Genomic DNA, 11,912 nt, shown 5'->3' with positions numbered 1-11,912 from the left:
CCAACTTGTCCCTACATCTTCAATAATCAAGCATTGAAAATCTCACAGAGTCACAGTCCCCATGGAACAACTGAAAGACTGTCACACTCACTGGAGAGAGCAAATACTGATGTACTCTCATGGAGTGACTCAAATAATGAAATGCTGTCCACGGAATAACAGGAATCCTGACACACACCAGATGGAATGAATGAAATATTGACAAACCACAGAGCCAGAGAAATTCTGATAGTCTCCCCTTATTTGTGTAAGTATCGGTGTATTTGTGTATGTATCTGTGTGTCTCTGTGTGGGTCAGGTCTGACAGTCTCTGTGCTGTTTGGTGTGATGCAATGCCACCCTCTGCTGGTCTCCACACGCCACTGCACAGGCAGCAGCAGAGGATGAGGACCATCTGGGATTTATTCAGAGAGGGCCTGGGAAGGCAGCAGCTCACAACACCATCCAAACTGATTTCTTCCTCATGTACTTATCTAAATGTCTTTTAAACATGGTAACTGTCGGCACTTTCACCATTTTGTCTGGAAGTTTGTTCCATACACGAACAACTCTGTAAAATAATTGTTCCTCATGTCTTTTCAGATATTTGTTCCTCAAAAAATTAAATATCCCCATCATCTTGAAATCCTCCACCCCCAAGAAAAGATGACTAACTTTCAACTTATCTGTGCCCCTCAAGCTTTGTAAACCTCAATCAGGTCTCTCCGCAATCTCCAAAGCACAACTGAGAAAAGTCCCAGCCTGTCCAGCCTCTCTTTATAACTCAAACCATCAATTCCCACCGACATCCTGGTAAATCTCTGCTGTTCTCTCTCCAGATTAATACTATCCTTCCTATAACAGTGCGACCAGAAGTGGACACAGTTCTTCAGAAGATGCCTCACCAACGTACTGTACAATCTGAAAATGGCATCCCAACTCCCAAACTCAAAGGCCTGAGCGATGAAGACAGTAAACTGAGCACCTTCTTAACCAGCCTGTCTATATGTGACAAAGACTTCACAGAATTATACCTGACAGTCTAGTCTCTGTTCTGCAACACTACCAAAGGCCCTAATTTAAATTGTATCAGTCCTGCCCTTGTTTGTTTCACCAAAAACAATGTCTCGCATTTATGCAAATTAAACACAATCTGCCCCACCAAAGCCCAGTGAGTGATATTCCCACCACCACCCCCACACAACACTGACATGTTTTGAAAGACCCTCCCATCTCCAGAATCTCTACAAACTCCAGTCTGCATTTTCCCAAAGACCCTGAGCTTGGTTTGCCTTGTGTGGGCAGGAGGAGATGGGTGGAGGGTGGATTGCTGACCAAATGAGGAGACTAATTTTCTTCAGGAAAGAGGGGTTGCCATGGGTACCTGGATGGGCCCAAGTTTTGCCTGTCTCTTCATGGGGTACGTGGAACATTCCGTTTTCCAGTCCTATTCTAGCCTCCACCCACTAATCTTTCTCCAATGCATCAATGATATCATCGGTACTGCTTCTCTCTCTCATCTGGAATTAGAAAACTTCAGATATTTTGCTTCCAATTTCCACCCTGCCCTCACTTTCACCTGGTCTATCTCTGACCCCTCCTTTCCCTTCTTTAACATTTCTGTTTCCATTCCTGGGGAGAGATTGGCCACTAACGTCCATTACAAACCCACAGACTCCCACAGCTACCTGGACTATACCTCCTCAATCCCACTTCCTGTAAAGACTCCATCCCATGCTGTCAGTGCCCCCGTCTCGGTCGCATATGTTCAGATGAAGCCAACTTCAAAAAGGGATCGTCTGACATGTCCACCTCCTTCCTCAATCGAGGATTCCCCAGCTCCGTTGTCGACAGGGCCCTCAGCCAGGTCTGACCCATCTCCCACACTTCTGCCCTCATCCCTTCTCTTCCCTCCCGCAACAGCGATAGAGTTTCCCTTATTCTCAACGACCATCCCACCAGCATCCACATCCAGAAGATCGTCAGAAACCATTTCCGCCACTTTCTGCAAGCTGCCAGCATCAAACTCAGATCCCCCTCCCTTTCCTTGTCTGCCTTCTACAGGGCCATTCCCTCTGGGACACCCTGGTCCAAACCGCCAACCTCCCCACAGCCCTACGGCACCTTCCGCTGTAACCGGTGAAGGTGCAACACCTGCCCATTTACCCCCTCCCTCCCCAGTATCCAAGGACACAAACATACCTTCCAGGTGAAGCAACACTTCACTTGCACTTCCCAGAATCGTGTCTACTGCATTTGCTGCTCACAATGTGGTCTCCTCTACACTGGGGAAACAAAGTGTAGACTTGGAGACTGCTTTGTAGAACATCTACATTTTGCTCCCAAGAAAAGTCCCTGAATTACCTGAGATAATGGGAACTGCAGATGCTGGAGAATTCCAAGATAATAAAATGTGAGGCTGGGTGAACACAGCAGGCCAAGCAGCATCTCAGGAGCACAAAAGCTGACGTTTCGGGCCTAGACCCTTCATCAGAGATCTCTGATGAAGGGTCTAGGCCCGAAACGTCAGCTTTTGTGCTCCTGAGATGCTGCTTGGCCTGCTGTGTTCATCCAGCCTCACATTTTATTATCCCTGAATTACCTGTTGCCTGCCACATCAATGCACCATCCAGCTCCCTGGCCAACATCTCTGTCTCTGGCTTGCTGCACTGTTCCAGCAAAGTCCAATGCAAGCTGGAGGAACAACACCTCATTTTCCACTTGGGGACCCTGCAGCCCTCCGGACTCAGTATTGAGTTCAATAATTTTAGGGCCTAAACTCTCCCATGTCCCACACCCCACTGCACACACCAGGCCTTGTTACCACATACCCTGCCATTACACACTCCCTGTTGTCAGTCACTAACAGTCCCTATTAGCAACTACTCACCCTCCCAGCCTGATCGTTATTAACTCCTTTGTCTGTCCAACTTCTTTCTCGCTCTTTGCGCCCTATCCTATTGTTTACTCCCTACCCGACCCACCTCCCTATTTTCGGCAGACAAACTGACATTTTCCCAGCAGCCATAACTTCTGGGGAAGGGTCACTGGACCCCAAACATTAGCTCTGTTTTCTTTGGCCTTCACAGATGCTGCCAGACCTGCTGAGCTTTTCCAGCAACTTTGCTTTTGTTCCTCGAATATAGTTTGTTGCCTTGTAACATTTAATGGTTTTAGGGTAGGGCAGCCACACATTAGAGACAGGAAATCGTGATCTGCAATATGCTCTTTCGGGGTTGGAAATTATGCTCTTTGGTCATGTCTGGTGTTCAGTAATGTCTAATCGAGATTCTCTATAGTGCAGAATATGTCTGCAGAGTTTGTTTCGCTAACATTGAAGTTTACAGACAGAGTCGGAACTGCCAATGCTGGAGAATCGGAGATAATAAGGTTTAGAGCCGGATGGACACAGCAGGCCAAGCAGCATCAGAGGAGCAGGAAAGCTGACGTTTCAGGTCTGGGCCCTTCTTCAGAAATGGGAGAGGGGAACGGGATTCTAGAATAAATAGAGAGAGAGGGGAAGTCACATGGAAGATGGATAAAGGATCAGATAGATGCAGAGGAGAAGGACAGCTCAAGGAGACAGTGATGAGGCCGGTAGGTATGAGGTGGGGGTAGGAGTTGAGGTGGGAGGAGTGGATGGGTGGGAGAAAGAGCAGACAGGTTACAGGGGCAGGGACAAGCTGGGCTGGTTTTGGGATGCAGTAGCGTGAGGGGAGATTTTGAAGCTTGTGAAGTCCACATTGATGCCATTAGGCTGCAGGGTTCCCAAGCGAAATATGAGGTGCTGTTCCTGCAGCCTTCAGATGGCATCGTGTGGCACTGGAGGAGGCCCATGATGGACATGTCGTCCAAAGAGTGGGAGGGTAAGTTGAAGTGGTTTGCAACTGGGAGGTGTAATTGTTTGTTGCAGACCAAGCGTAGGTGATCCACAAAGTGGTCTCCAAGCCTCCGCTTGGTTTCCCAACGTAGAGGATGCCCCATCAGGAACAGGGGATACAATATACCACATTAGCAGATGTGCAGGTGATCATCTATTTGATGTGGAAGGTTTCCATGAGGCCTGGGATGGGGGTGAGGGAGGAGGTGTGGGGGCAGCTGTTGCACTTCTTGCGGTTGCAGGGAAAAGTGCCGGGGATGGTGGGGCTGGTGGGGAGTGTGGAGCGGACAAGGGAGTCAGGGGGAAGAGTGGTCCCTCTGGAAAGCAGATTTGGTAGTGGGGTCCGATTGCAGGTGGCGGAAGTGCCGGAGGATGATGCAATGGGTCCGGATGTTCGTGGTGTGGTACGTGAGGAGAAGGGGGATTCTGTTTTTGTTGTTATTGCGTGGAGGGGGTGTGAGGGATGAGTTGTGGGAAACACAGGAGGTCCGGTCGACAGGGTTTTTGACCACTTGGAGGGGAAGTTGCAGCCCTTGAAAAACGAGGACATCTGAGATGTACGGGAGTGGAATGCCTCATCTCGGGAGCAGATGCGGCGGAGGCGAAGGAATTGGGAATAGGGGATGGCATTTTTGCAAGGAAGGTGGGTGGGAGGAGGTGTATTCTAGGTAGCTGTGGGAGTCAGTAGGCTTGAAATGGATATTGGTTTCCAGGTGGTTGCCAGAGATGGAAACAGAGAGGTCCTGGATGGAGAGAGAGGTGTCAGAGGTGGTCCAGATAATTTTAAGGTTGGAGTGGAAGGAGTTGTTGAAGTGGATGAACTGTTCGAGTTCCTCGTGGGAGCATGAGGCGGCACCGATACAGTCATCAATGTACCGGAGGAAGAGGTGGGGGATAGGGCCGGTGTAGCTTCAGAAGAGGGACTGTTCCACGTACCCTACACAGAGGCAGGCATAGCTGGGGCCCATGCGGCTACCCATGGCCACCCCCTTTGTCTGTAGGAAGTGGGAGAAATTGAAAGAGAAGTTGTTAAGGTTGAGGATGAGTTCAGCTAAACAGACAAGGCTGTCAGTGGAGGGGGACTGGTCGGGCCTGCGGGACATGAAGGAGCAGAGGGTCTGCAGGCCGTCTGCATGGGGACTGCAAGTATGTAGGAATCGGGCGTCCATTCTGAAGATGAGGTGTTGGGGACCAGGGAGTTGGAAGTTTTGGAGGCAGTGGAAGGCGTGGGTGGTGTCACAGACGTTGGTAGGGAGTTCCCAGACCAAGGGGGAGAAAGTTGAGTCTACAAGGGTGGAGACAACGTCGGTGGGGCTGGAGCAGGCAGAGACAATTGGTCGACTAGGTCAGTCCGGTTTGTGGATTTTGGGAAGGAGATAGAAGCGGGTGGTGCGGGGTTGGGGAACCATGAAGTTGGAGGCTGTGGGTGGGAGGCCACCTGAAGCGATGAGGTTGTGGATGGTCTGGGGGATGATGTTTTGGTGGTCGGGGGTGGCGTCATGATCCAGGGGGCGGTAGGAGGAGATTTCAGAGAGCTGGTCCTGGCCTCGGTGATGGAGAGGTCAGTGCGCCATATTACAACGGCACCTCCCTTGTCCGTGGGTTTTATACTGAGGTTAGGATTGGAGCGGAGGGTGCAAAGGGCTGAATGCTCTGTGGGGGAGACGTTGGAGTGGGTGAGAGGCTGGAGAGGTTGAGGTGTTTGATGTCTCAATGGCAGTTGGAAATGAAGAGGTCAAGGGAGAGTAAGAGGCCTTGGGGTGGTGTCCAGGAGGAGAGAGAGAAGGGGTCAGTGGAGGGAGGGTTTCAGATAATAACCATGAAAGTTGGAAATCATAGCCAAGCAATTCAAGATGTTATTAGTTGATCTCAATGGCACAGAAATGCACTCAACATGCTAATAGTTGAGGCAAGTACCTTGCATTTGGTCAACACTGAAAAATCTTCCCTGTGTACTTCAGAAAAGTTAACCAGGATTTGATAAACCAAAACTCAGTTGACAGCTGGCAGGCAAAATGTGACTCAAAATCTGAACATGACTTAGGCCTTGTGTAATGGGTAGTGCCAATGCCTCTGTGCTACAGCTCTGGATTCGATTTCCGTCCTTGAACCTGTGGCAATGTCACTAGCCCCGGAGCAAAAGTTCTGGATTCAAGTGCTGCCAGTCACAGAGGTGTGTCACAGCCTGTCAGAACAGGCTGATGAGCAAATTTACAGGAGAGTAATGTTGCAGATTCAGGGGCCTTTGCAGTGTGGTGGCAGTGTCTCCACCTTTGGGCCCAAAGGTCTGGGTTCAATTCCCACAGCAGTGTTTCATAAAATGTCTGAACAAATTGGTTCAACTTTTTTCCAGAATTGTGACTTGATTGAGAAGGATCAGTGTTGAATTACAGAATTCAGGCCCGGGATAACAGAAAGCACAGCCATTCGTGTGGACTGGAGTAAAATGTGCACCTTATATATGTTTATAAAATCATGAAGGGCATGGATAGGGTGAATAGTCAGGGTCTTTTTCCCAGAGTATGGGGAGTCAAACATTAGAAGGCACAGGTTTAAGGTGCGAGGGGAAAGATTTTAAAAACATTTGATTGAACTGCCAGATGACATGCTAGAGGCTTGTTGAAACACCATTTTAAAGGTATCTGGATAGGTATATGAATTGGAATGGTTCAGAGGAATATAGGCCAAACACTGGAAAATGGGACTAGATTAATTTCAGATACCTGGTCAGCATGGACATGTTGGGCCAAAGGATTTGTTCCCATACTGTACATCTTTATGATTCATTCATTCAATTAATCAAGTTCACTTTGTAATCTTGGAAAGCCTTCCCTGTTGACAGTTGAAATAATCTCAGTGTTATATGTAAACTTGCTACCCATGCCTTCTATCATTTTCATCTAAATCATTTATTGAAATGACAACCAAAAATAAATCCAGCACCAATCCCTGTGGATCACAGCGAATCACAGGCTTCCAGTCTGATGGACAATCCCACATGACCATGATATTTCCTGCCATAAAGCAGAAATACACAGACACACAGACAGACACACACACACACACACACACACACACACACACACACACACACAGAGACACAGACACACTCGCGTCTTTAAGATAAAGATAGATACGTTTTGATCAATGAGCAGATTGAGGGTTATGGTGAGAAGGCAAGAGAATTATTTTGAGAAACTTGGCAAGCAGGATCGAACAGTAGAGCAGACCTGACGGGCCAAATGGCTAATTCTGCTCGAACTTCTTCTGCTGTCTGGTCTGAAGGTATCGGGAATGTTTTCCCAAGAGAGCAGTGATGGCTGAGATTGATAAATACTTTACTGAACAGAGCCAATCGGAATATGGAATAGGTTTGAGGGAATGAATGGCCTACATCTGCTCCTATTTGTTGTGCTCTTTAAAGAGGAGGTAACTTGCTGTGAGGGTAACCCACTTTAAGGAGTTGCCCAATTAAGATTGAGATAAGAATTTATCTTTCTCTTTAATATTGTGCTGTCTGTGGTGTTTTCATCCGCAGGGAACAGTGAAGACTGGGTTAGTGAAGATATTCAATGCAGAGATCAACTGACCTTTAATGGACAAGAGAGTCCATTATTGGGAATAAACAGGAAACGGGTGTTCAGCCACAAACAGATCAGCCATGATCTTTCTAAGTTGAGCAGCAGGCTCGAGGGTCTGAATGGCCAACTGCAGTTCCTATCCTGTGTGTTGTTCTCTCACTCCACCCCTCAAAGCTGTTACAAAGGGAAAGGAAGTTATAATGAGATAGGGGATCATTCTTCCCCTCTCAGGAGTTACACAAATGGAGCAGTCAAACATGGATTCAGAGAGACATCGAGATAGACAGCATCCAAACAGACCCTTCGGTCCAACTCGTCCATGCCATACAGATATCCCAAATAAATCTAGGCCCATTTGGCAGCACTTGGTTCATACATCTTTAAACTGTTCCGAAACATATACTCATCCTGATAATTTTAAATGTTGTAATTGGACCAGCCTCCACCACTTCCTCTGGCAGCTCATTCCATAAACACATCACCCTCTGCATGAAAATGTTGTCCCTTAAGTCCCTTTTAAACCTTTCCCCTCTCTCCTTAAAGCTGTGCCCTCTCGGTTTGTACTCCCCCACCCCAGGGAAAAGACCTTGGCTCTTTGCACATCTGTGCCCCTTATGACTTTGCAAACGTCTGCAAGGTCACTCGTCAAAGACTTTGTTCTATTTTGTTATGGGAAATTTTCCACACAGCACCTACAGCCAGAAATGAAATTAATTAAGAAGATTATCTGTATTTGTGGTGTTTGTAAAGGGGCGAATGTTAACCAGGCTGATAGGAAATCTCCGCTCCTCCTCAATATGTGTCCAGGGAAAATTGAGCACCTGATTGAGAGGGTAGACTAGATTTATTGCTGCATCTAAAAGACAGCATTTTTGACCGTACAGCATTCTACTCAAATGTCAGTCTATATTCTATGCTTGATTTTTTAAATGCTCAAGGATCGGAATCATTGACAATACAACCTCTACCTGATGATCTGACAACAAATAGCCCTAATGGTGTGTTGCTGAGCTCAAATACACCTCGTCTACGAGTTACACACTGCAGTAGAGGCCCTGCAACCTTTCTTGGCTGCTACACAGCAAGCCCTGGTTCGCTAACAGGAAATGCAGAGTAGAGATAATTATTTATTTTCAGTTTGAAAAGCTGCAGCGACTGGAATTCCTTGGGGATGAGTGCGAGGTCATCAACAGTTCACAATCTAGATTAACGATTTGGACGAAGGTCTGACAAGATTGGAGCTCAATTTGCTAGTACACCAGTACAGTCATTCAATAAGATGTCAAGTGGAGGCGGAGCATCTATAACGGGCTGTAGACAGGGGATGATAATGAGCGAACTTTCAGCATTGCAAATAAAACAGTACAGTGTGGGTTATGGGAAGTTTGTGTTTTGGGGAAAGGGTAAAACGGCAGTAAATTATTTAACTGGAGGGAGAACACAGAGTTTGCGTGCGAAAGAGGGAGTTGTGGGTCCTGGTACATAAATCAGATAAAGTTAATCTGAAGATGTCACAAGTGATTTGGAAAGGAAATGGAATGGTGCTGTTTCCTGCAAAGGGTGCTGGGTATGATCTTAGGCATATTTCCCTGCATTTCTACAGGACATTGCTGAGATTCTACCCAATGCACTGTCTGTAGGTATCATGCCCTAAACTAATAAAAAATGATGGCCTTTGAAACTTTTCAAAGAAGGGTCTCTATATAGAACAGAACAGTGCAGCACAGTGTAGGGTTTTCGGCCCACAATGTTGTGCCAGACCTTTACCCTAAACCTAAGGTCTATCTAACCTCCACCCCCACCTTATACTATCACATTTTTACATGTCTAATAGCCACTTAAATGCCCCTAATGAGGCTGACTCCACTACCCTCTCTGGCAATGCATTCCAAGCCCCTACCACTCTCTGAGTAAAGAACCTACCTCTGACGTCTCCACTATATCTACTTCCACTCACATTAAAACTATGTCCCCTCATAAAAGCTACCTCCACCCTAGGAAAAGTCTCTGGCTCTCCACTCTATCTACACCTCCGATCATTTTGTACACTTCTATCAAGTCACCTCTCATCCTTTGTCATTCTAGGGAGGAAAGCCCTAGCTCTCTCAACCGTTCCTCAGAAGACCTTCCCTCCATTCCAGGCGACATCCTGGAAAATCTCCTCTGCACCTTTTTACAATGCTTCCAGATCTTCCCTGTAATGAGGTGATCAGAACTGAACACATTACTCCAGATGTGGCAGAACCAAGCTTTTGTACAGCTGGAGCATAAACTTCATGGCACTTGAACATAATCCCTCTATTAATGAAAGCTAACACACCATGTGCCTTCTTAACAACTCTATCCACCTGGGTGGCATCTTTCAGGGAACTGTGGACATGAAGCCCAAGATCCCCCTACTCCTCCACACTGCCAAGAATCTTTCCGTTAACCCTGTATTCTGCTTTCAAATTTGTCCTTCAGAAATGAATCACGTCACACTTTTCAGGGTTATAATCCATTTGCCACTTCTCAGCCCAGCTCTGCATCCTATCAATGTCGCTTTGTAACCTACAGCAGCCGTCCACACTGTCCACAGTTACCCACCTTTATATCATCCACAAACTTACTAATCCATCATTCCACCCCTTCATCCAAATCATTTACAAACGTCACAAACAGAAGAACACCCAGAACAGATCCTTGTAGTACACCACTTGTGACAGAGCACCATGTTGAATATTTCCCATCCATTACCACCCTTTGTCCTATAAGGGTCAGCCAATCTGCCACATTTCCCCATATCCCATGTCTCCTTACCTTCTGCATAAGCCTACCCTGGGGAACCTTATCAAAGGCCTGGGTCAAATCCGCAGATACCACATCCACTGCTCCACCTTCATCCATGTGTTTGGTCACCACTTCAAAGAATTCAGTAAGGTTTGTGAGGCATGATCTAACCCTTACAAGTCCATGCTGCATATCACGAATCAAACTGTGCCTGTCCAAGTGATCATAAACTCTATCTCTCAGAGCCCTTTCCAATAACTTGCCCAGCACTGAAGTAAGACTAAGTGTTCTGTAATTTCTGGGGTTATCCCTGTTCCCTTTTATGAACAAGGGAATGATGTTTGCCTCTTTCCAATCTTCCAGCAATATAACCATGGACAGTGAGGATGAAAAGATCATTGCCACAGGCCCTGTGATCTTGTCCTTCACTTCCCACAGAATCCTTGGATAAATCCCATCAGGGCTGCATGACATATCTACCTTCAACTTCCTCAGAATTCATAGTACATCTTCTTTACGAACATCCACGTCCTCTAGCCTACCTGTTTCACAATGTCCTCCTCTACAATGAGGTCCCTCTCAGTTGTGAATACTGAAGAAAAGTATTCATTAAGGACCCCTCCTATCTCTTTCGGCTCTGTGCACAAATTCCCTTTACAATTCTTGATCGGCCCTACCATTCCTCTGTTCATTCTCTTGTTCTGCACATACGTGCAAAAAGCCTTGGGGTTTTCCTTGATGCTATCCACCAAGGGTTTCTCATGCCCCTTTATAGCTCTCCTAAGCCCTTCCTTCAGCTCCTTCCTTGCTAACTTGTATATACCGTCCTGTGATGAAGGCATTCAGTTCCTGGAGGATTAACAGTTTAGGCCTGAGAACGAGAAATGTTCTTGACTATGTAAGAGCTTGAGGTGAGTGTTAATGGTGAAGACCTGACTGATATTTCCTCTTGTATGGGAGAATAAAACTGGGGAAATAATTTTAAAAATAAAACAGTTTCTGAGGAAGGATCACTGAACCTGAAACATTAATTCTCATTTCTCTTCATGGATGCCGCCAGGCTGCTGAGCTTTTCCAGTAATTTTTGTATTTCTTTAGGAATAAGACACATTCTTGTTAACACAGATTATATATGTATTAAACATATATTAAACATGTTATTTTTATATTATGCAGGCACATATAAACATACCTTTATAACGAGTGCGGTCATATGTGGCTCTGTGTATTACAGCAGCAATGATACATCTACGTGGAGCAGGGAATGTGATGTACGCATATAATGGAGACAATGTTCAAGGAGACCTCACATGTTCCAGTTTGTGGGTTGGATAGTGTTATTGTGCGATTCAACTCAGAGGAAAAAAAAGTAACCTGCCTCGAAAGCAACAGCCTGTTGCTCCGTCTCTATTTCCTTGTTCCTCATCACATCAATGTATGAGAGCTGAAAATGCACCAATCATCTTTACCACTCATGGAGGATTCATGATGAGGATTAATTGTAATCTCCCACCAGCTGTAGCAAAGGGAATTCAGCCAAATCTAAGGGCTGCAGGAAGTAATCCCATTGCCAACAACTTGTGCGAACAGAATAAATTTTGCACCAGAATAACATTTGTGAGAATTGATCACATTTCTTTGTGTGTGTGTGTGTGTGTGCGTGTGTGTGTGTTTGTGAACTGCATGTGTCATTCTTCATTCCA

The sequence above is a fragment of the Stegostoma tigrinum genome, unplaced genomic scaffold (assembly GCF_030684315.1).
Source record: "Stegostoma tigrinum isolate sSteTig4 unplaced genomic scaffold, sSteTig4.hap1 scaffold_50, whole genome shotgun sequence".
Lineage (NCBI taxonomy): Eukaryota > Metazoa > Chordata > Chondrichthyes > Orectolobiformes > Stegostomatidae > Stegostoma > Stegostoma tigrinum.
Note: the sequence above shows the minus strand (reverse complement) of the source record.